The 8935-nt window shown below is 44.5% G+C and overlaps 1 long non-coding RNA gene across 1 annotated transcript in view; it reads left to right on the plus strand.

The window, feature by feature from the left end:
• LOC110298681 overlaps nt 1-3105 on the plus strand; it is a 15486-nt gene extending 12381 nt beyond the window's left edge. The window contains exon 4 of the long non-coding RNA XR_003837193.1: nt 2619-3105. This is a non-coding gene — a long non-coding RNA (uncharacterized LOC110298681). The remainder of the gene's footprint in view (nt 1-2618) is intronic.
• Nucleotides 3106-8935: the final 5830 nt, after the last annotated feature.

Below are 8935 nucleotides of genomic sequence, written 5' to 3' on the forward strand. Positions count from 1 at the left end.
TCATATACATAAAATAAATAAATCTTAAAAATTATATATATATATATGTGTGTGTGTGTGTATATATATATATATATATATATATATATATATATATATTCTGTTATTTCTTGTTCCTACCTACAAAGGAATATATGGAAGGGTTCCAGATGGTGGTAGTCACCTCTGGAGAGATGTGGTGTGCAGGTATTGATTGCAGAGGGACCCAGGGGTACTTCCTGGGGAATGCTAACATTCTGGGTCTTGGGTGTGACTTGCACAGGTGGCTCTATGGAACCTCAGAAAACTGCATACAAGCAAGCATCTCTTACATGTGACACATGTGTCAACTTACATGGCACATGCATTATGACTAGTAGCTTTGGGTTTATGGTTCTTGTTGCTTTCAGTTTTGTTTTGTTGTTGTTTTGGTTTTAAGCAAAGGGAATATCTACATTAGCATTTGCTTTTCTGAACAAAGAGAGTACAGAAAGACGTTTCTCTCTCATCCACTTTGCTTCCTCCAGAGGCTCTTACACTGTGGCCTGGTGGGCTCCCTGGCAGCTGTGGACACCCGTGTCTTCATAACTGTCCTTGCCTCTCTTCCCCCACCCCTTTGGGAACCTGGCTCTGCGTGCCACCAATTTACTGCTCTGGAATTTCCGTCTCGATGGTTTTGTGGGGTGGTTGCTGGGGCCTGGGGCTGTTGGGCGTAGGTTTCATCAGCACAATAATTTGTATGTGTGTCCCCAGCTTTGCAAAATTTATATGAAGGGAATTAAAACCAAACTAACTGCCGAGATCAACGTCCTTACCCTTGGCTGCTACAGGGCCTTTGGGTAGAACCCTAGCCTGGGCACGTTCCAAGAAGGATAAACTTAATATTAATGATAATAATACTTTGCACTTGGTCTAGTAAAAATATTTTGAATGCAGCAGAGGCTAGGATGCGAATGTTTGCTTGGCACGGTGGGTCAGGAAGCACCTCTGCTTGTTTATTATGGTAGGGCTTTGTGTACAGAAACTATTTGTCTCCTTTCTCACCACCCGGGGCCATATTTCTTGTTGCTTGCTACATCCAAAGTTTTACAGGAAGCCGCCACTCATATTTAAATGACATGTTTTTAAAACATAGCTGTAAATAGTTGAAGACAGATCCGGCTGAAGTGTTGAGTTGTCTCATATCCTCCCTGTTGGATTTTTTTTTTTTTCACTTGAAATCCATCCCTGTGAAATGGGAACTTTAAACTCAGCACAGCTAGAGGTTATGAGACCCAACTGTGAGTTGGTGGAGACTGGGAGATTCCCAGAGGAAGAGAGACTCTCTTTTCAACCAGAGGTTGAAGCAGTAGCCAAAGATGTTATACAAATGCAGAAGAGGTGACCCGGGGGTCTGTATGCTACTAGCTCACAGGAGGAGAAACACTGTATTCTGCAGGCAAAATAGTAGCTGCCTTCTTTTCAATTATAATTACAGAGCTTTCTTCAAGATCCTCTGCTTCCTCCAGAGCCTATTTCCCTGAAGTGTGAAGCATTACCTGGGGGATTCTATGGCAACAACAAAACAGCCTTGCTGGGCTGGAGAATGCGCTGCACACCTCCCAGCAGCTGGCCCCTTGGATATGTGCTTTGCAGTCTGTCTCCAGCCCTGGCGGTGGGATGATGGATTATTTAGGCTAGAATCACCCAAGGGGGCATCCTCTTCAGATCTAACTCTAATTCTGGGATGCAGCTCCACCTTGGGCCCCTGCTGCCGTATTGGTAATCATTTGAAGTCACAGATTTTGCTCCAGCAAATTTGGCCAAGACTCATCCAAGGGGACTGACGTAATGCACCTGTAAACTAGAGGACTTCGAGTCTCTGACCTGAGATCGTGGCAGTGACTTAGATGGGCTCTAGGAGAAAAGCTGTTTATGTGTGCATTCTAGGGAAGCTTAAGCCCCCGTCAAAGGAGGGGAGTACTGACCTCGGGTTTAAGATGGTGAGTTTCCCACACCTCTCCTGTAGCTTGGATCTGGAATGTCCCTTGGGGGACCTATGTGAAAAGTCTTGGTCTTCATGTTGGTATTACCAGGAAGTAGTGGGAGCTTTAGGAAGTAAGGCCTGTTCAGTTTGTATAATGTTACCTGCATGTATGTTTTCAGGGCTGACCATTTGGTGTTAGATAACCAGTTGGTGTGCACTTCTCTGGAGAAGACTATTTTTCCCACTCTCAGCATTTCTTTGTTATCTATAGATTATAATATCTATAATATTATACTTATATAATATTATATATTATATTATATTATATTATATAACATATATTATATAACATTATATAATTGTTTTACATTACATTATAATATATTATATACTGTATTATATATTTATATCATGCTATATAATAATATTACATTAAATACATATATATTATATATAAATAATCCATTAAAAAGATAGGTGTATAGAAGGGCTTGGAAGACAGAAAGGGGGGAAATAACATATCATCTCAGAAAATAAAATATAATAATTGTTAAACTGTATAAGAGAAGTAATACCTAATATGGAGTCTTTGTCCACTGAGTGATGTCTTTGATCTGCCTGTGAGACCTTAGCCTCCTCCTTTTTAATTTGTGCCATTGCTCACTCCCATCAGATGTGCCACCATAAGCCCAGAGCCGCAATGCCAACTGATCATGGACCAAGATCTCCAAAACTGTGAACCAACATACACTTTTCCTCTTTGCAAATTGGCTTCATAAAGTGACAGAAAACAGATGGATACTTTCTACATGTCAATAAAAATGAAGAAAACGGTGAGCAGGATCAAGTACTTGCCTAGCTCACATGAGGTTCCAAGTTCAGGCCTGCACACAGCAAGAAAATCGAAGAGAAGTTTCTGATCTGCCTTGCAGCAATAAGACCCTCATGCAAGACCTTGCCTTGCATCCTTAAGAGAAGAACACTGAAGGATCCACCCAGCTGTCTGTCAGCACAGACTTCACTCAATCACATTTTCACTGTTGTTCACAGTTCCATCATACCGTTGTAATGAAACCTCCATAAAACCCAAAAAAGGGAGGCTGGAGAGATGGCTCAGTGGTTAAGAGCACTGACTGCTCTTACGAAGGTCCTGAGCTCAAATCCCAGCAACCACATGGTGGCTCACAACCATCTGTAATGAGATCGGATGCCCCCTTCTGGTGTATCTGAAAACAGCTACAGTGTACTTACATATAACAAATAAATAAAAATCTTTAAAAAAAAAAAAAAAGGCAATGTCTGGAGACCTTATGGGGGTTCCTGAGGGGGTGCTCAAAGAGGGCATGAGAGCTCAACAACCCTTCTCCCAGACTTTAATCTCTCCATCTGTATCCTTTAAAATAAAAGCTGTATTTCTTAGTTGTGTGAGCATTTCAGCAAACTGGTTGAACCTAAAAGGACCAGAGCAATGGAAATCAGTTACTTGCAAAAGTTTGAGCTTCCCTGTACCAGCCCTTGCTTTGAATAACGACATGGAGACCTTTATACTTATTAATGAATTTCAGGCACTAATGGGCAAATTCTATGCTATTCTAATCCGACTATGCTGGCCTGGCCTGCTTCCCAGCCAGGTGGCCCTTTACCCTTAGCCTCTCTCTGGCACCTCCTCTTTCATTTGTGTTCCAATAAAGATGGCACCAACCTGAGACCCACTCTCCTAGTCCAGGCATGGATGTCCTGTCTTGTTCTCTCCAGAGCAGTCAGCCCTTATTTAACCAATCAAGAGGTGAGTCACAAAACGCTGAGTCACACCAAAGTCCAAAGTGCAACCAGGTCTCTGGGGACAGAAATCAGCCTGTGCATATCCAGATCACAAAGTATCCCCTACAGTTATTTGGTTACTTTATTTGTTTGAGGGCAACACAGTCTTACTGTGTAGTCTTGGGTGCCCTGGAACTTGCCGTGTTGAACAGGCTGGTCTGGAACCCATAGAGACTCATCTATCTCTTCCTCCTAGGAGCTGTGACTAAAAGGACAAGTGGATACCATGTCCAGATTTTTCTTTCTCTTGTTGCTGTCACCAAATACCTGACAGGAAGTGACTCAGAGGAAGAAGGACACATTTTAGCTTACATTGTAGTTTCATGGACAGAGGAACGTGGCCACGAGGAATCTGGCTGGTTAGATCACAGCAGAAATGGGGAAGGAGAGAGAGGGGAGCAGCAGGAGAGGCCACCAGAACCTGGGCCAGGTTTCAACTCAATACATTCACCCTTAGTGATTGGTTCACTATCTAGGCACTAACTGCTCATACACAAGAACCAACAGGAACACCTCATACCCACAACACAACAAACATCTCCTTTCCAGCTGGCCAGTCAGAAGCACAGGCAAAGCAGCCAGTGGCTTGGGGTTGGAATCTAAAGTCGAAAGGCACTTTTGTGGACTTAGCCTTTCCTAGTGGGATACAAGTTATCTTAGTCCAAGCTATCTTCACATCTCAGTTAGTTAGGGTTTCTATTGCTGTAACAAAACCCTGTGACCAAAAGGTGAGTTGGGGAGGAAAGGGTTTATTTGGCTTACATATCTGTTGTACTCACTATTAATGATCAAAGGAAGTCCAGACAGGAACTCAAGCAGGGCAGGATCCTGGAGGCAGGAGCTGATGCAGAGGCCACTGGGGTGCTGCTTATTGGCTTCCTCACATGGCTATTTGGTCTGTTTTCTTTTAGCACACAGGACCACTAGTCTAGGGATGGCCCCACCCACAATATATTAAGCCCTCCCTCATCAATCACTAATTAAGAACATACCCCACAGGCTTGACAACATCCCAATCTTTCAGAGGTATTTTCTCAATTGAGGAAGGAGGCTCCCTCCTCTCTGACAAATCTAGCTTGCATCAAGTTAACATCAAACTAGTCAGGACACTCCAAGAGAAAGTGTCACCCACTGGATTAGAGGGTGTTACTAGCGTCCTATGCTGCAGAATCACCTGCTGGCTGGTGAGGTCAGAGATGTAAGTATAAAGTAGGGGAAACTGAGTCTGACTTTGAGTTGGCTTTCTCATCTATATGCACAGCTCTACATTTTCAAGTATGAAGTCACTAGATGCCTGGGGGAAAGATGGTATTTGAAAGAAAAACCAAGACGTTGAGCAGAGCTGCCAAACTGTTTAGAGGAAAAGCAAAAAGAGAGATAGTCCAAGGAATTGGGAGAATCTAACAAATCTGAGTCATCTCAGAGAGCTATAGGGAGACCCAGAACCCACAGAGATTGCAGAGGGAACAAACACAGCAGCCCCAATGACCATTCCCAAAGGGATGACCCCCAACGACTCCAGAGACAGACGAGAGAAGGGACTGGAAGATAGCTTAGTACAGTGTTTATTACAAAGCCTTGGGGACCCAAGTTCAGTCTCCAGGACTCACAGAAACACTGGGTAACCATGGTGTGTGCTTGTAAATCCCAGCACTAGGGAGGCAGAGTTAGGCAGACACCTGAGGCTTACTGGCTGGTAGATCTAGACTACTTGGTGAGCATGTCTGGTGAGAGATTGTTTTTCAAAAAACAGTGGCTACATCCTGGAAATCAACAATCAAGGTTGCTGTCTTAGGATTTAACTGCTCTGAACAGACACCATGACCACAGCAAGTCTTATAAAGGACAACATTTAATTGGGGCTGGCTTACGGGTTTAGAGATTCATTCCATTATCATCAAGGCAGGAACATGGCCGCATCCAGGCAGGCAGAAGGAGATGAGAGTTCTACATCTTCTTCTGAAGAATGCTAGCAGAATACTACTGACTTCCAGGCAGCTAGGATGTGGGTCTTTGAGCCCACACCCACAATGACACACCTACTCCAACAAGGCCACACCCACTCCAACAGGACCACCTTCTAATATTGCCACTACTTAGGCCAAGCATATACAAACCATCACAGTTGCCTTCTGCTCTTCATATTCATGCATGTACACACACACACACACACACACACACACACACACACACACGGAGATGTAACTTCCCCTCCCCAGCCTGAAACCTGTTTGCTCAGGTTTCAGTGTTAGAGAGCATGGGGCAGAGCTTGCCGCCCTATCGTCCTGCCACTCCCACTGCCTCTTCCAGGTTTCCAAGATGCCTTTCCAGACTAGAACCCAGACATGTGAGCTGCTGGCCGGACACAACTCGGAGACAGAAAAAAAGATAATAGAGTGAAGAGAGTTTTCAGATGGAAAGCTGGTAGTTTAGAAGGAGGCCTGTCCCTGGTCAGCATGGAAGATGCCTGAATTCTCTGCCGTTCCTCATCACTTGACAGCAATGGCAGTGAAGGCTACCCCTGCACTGAGAAGCCAGTGAGTATATTCTGGTCCTGTAAAACCAAAGCCTTAACTGGGGGGGAAACCTAGCAAGCAGAAGACCAAGTCAAAAGCACCTGATAACAGTTTGCAACGAGATTGCAGGTTCTCAAAGGAAGATGCTTGGAATCAGATGAGAAATGCAGCGACCACCCAGGGTCCCCACGAGAACTCCTCCAGGAAACTCTCTCATCCTTAATCAATGAGATCTGTGCAATGTTGAAACTGAATAATAAAAGTACTGCAAAGTTAGCAAGTGAGCTTTAATACTCATATGTACAGTGGGCTTAACATCCAAAAATCAATGTATTTCATCATACTAACACACTAAAAACAAATTTGAGAACATCTCAATATTCACAGGGACAGTATTTAATGAAGTCCAATATGCATTTCTGATAAAAGATGAAATAGGTCGTGCTGAGTAGTCTTATGCCAGCTTGACACGAGCTAGAGTTATCTGAAAGTAAGAAACCTCAATTGAGAAAATGCCTCCATAAGATCTGGCTATAGGGCATTTTTTTAAATTAATGATGGATGGAGGTGGACTCAGCCCGTTGTAAGTGGAGCCATCCCTGGGCTGATGGTCCTGGGCTCTATAAAACATCAGTCTGAGCAAGTAAAGATGAGCAAACCAGTGAGCAGCATCCCTCCATGGCCTCTGTGTCAGCTCCTGCCTCCAGGTTCCTGCCCTGCTTGAGTTCCTGTCCTGACTTCCTTTGATCATGAACAGCGATATGGAAGTGCAAGCCAAATAAACCCTTTCCTCCCTAAGTTGCTTTGGGTCATGGTGTTTCATCACAGCCATACTAACCCTAAGACGTAAGTAAGCGCAGGAGAAAACTTCACTGGCCTGACAAAATACAGCAGGGAGAAATCACACACGGCTGATATTGAGCATGAAAAGCAGAATGCTTAAGTCAAGGACACATAGCACTATGTATGGATCTATCACAGTGACCAAATCCAAATCACTGACATCCTCCAAAGCTAGTGAGGGGGGACACAGGGCAACCATAGAGTGGTCCAGCCTCTGTGGAAACCTGCCTGCCAGTCTCTGACAAGCAGACCCATCTTCCACATCGTGCATAGTGCAGCAATTGATATATATATACACATGATCTCTGGAAAGTGCACACAGAGCCTTGCACACACATTCATGACAGTTTTACTCAAATAACCAAATTTTGGTAGCAGTCAAGACATGCCCCCACTCCCCCAAGCCCATCAAAAGGTGAAGAAGCTCTAATGGATCCTTAAAAGTGAAAAACTAGAATATTAAAAATGTACTGTCATGAAAAACACACGGAAAGGCTTTGAACTCTTATCACCAAGTGGAGGCAGTCAGTCTTGTAGAGCTACAGCCTGTTGGGTTCCGGGTAGACAGCCTCGTGTGGAAGGCAGGACTCCGAAGACCGGTCATGTCAACAGAAAGCTATGATTTATACTGTCAGTTTATGGCATTACATATCCTCCAAACCCACAACCAAATGCTTATCATCTGTGAGCTAGCACATCTGCTTTAGTTGCTTATGGTCCGCCCTTTCATTGAGGTCCCAGTCTAGTCAATGTGCTGGGAACGTACAACATAAAGGGAATGTCAATGCAAAATCCACAGTTCTCATCTTAAAGACAATAAACTTACTCTGGTTTTTTTTTGTGTGTGTGTGCGTGTGGGGGGGTCAAGACAGGGTTTCTCTGCGTAGCCCTGGCTGTCCTGGCACTCACTTTGTATACCAGGCTGGCCTCAAACTCAGAAATCTGCCTGTCCCTGCCTCTCAAGTGCTGGGATTAAAGGCGTGCGCCACCACCGCCCAGCTAATAAACTTACTCTGGAGCCAATTTGAGTGACCACAACCAGATTGAGATTGCCCCAAATTCCATGTTTCACTGCAGAAGCAGTTTCACGAAGTTTTATAGTTTAACAGAATAAAGAAAGTCAGAAATCAAGGCAAGACTAAAATACATTGGTGGATAGATTCAAGTTGAGAGGCAGTTACAGCAAGATGGGGAAGCTCTGCTATAGGCCAAAGATGCTGTCTTAGCTTTGGGGTTGGTGGAAGCCAGTGGTCTGATGAGTTCATGGATTCCAAAATGTTTTTTCTATTAGTCACAAGATGTGAGTGCGGATACAGAGGTGGGGCGGGAGTGACTATTGCAGAGAGCTAGAACTATCCCGAGATAAGGGAATTAGCCTCCGGACCTGCAACATTCCAACCTTTCTACAGTACTACAGTTCTAGTCAGTCAGTTGGTCTCGCACACACAGCTTCTTTCCAGGAATCACGTTCACAGATCCCTGCGTTGATCAAGCACCACATCGGGTGCATTTGGGGAAGGTATATTATTTGTTAAATATTACAAGGTCCCTCGAAGCTAGGAAGGCTCATTTCCTAGGACCTGATACAGGCAAGGCTGAGGAGTCGGCAGGGTGGTAGTCTTCAGCAGACAGGGGTAGGTGGTAAAAGCCGTTAAGAAGGAAACCCCTGGCCGGGCGTGGTGGCGCATGCCTTTAATCCCAGCACTGGGGAGGCAGAGGCAGGCAGATTTCTGAGTTCCAGGCCAGCCTGGTCTACAAAGTGAGTTCCAGGACAGCCAGAGCTATACAGAGAAACCCTGTCTCGAAAAAC

The sequence above is a fragment of the Mus caroli genome, chromosome 7 (genome assembly GCF_900094665.2).
Source record: "Mus caroli chromosome 7, CAROLI_EIJ_v1.1, whole genome shotgun sequence".
NCBI lineage: Eukaryota > Metazoa > Chordata > Mammalia > Rodentia > Muridae > Mus > Mus caroli.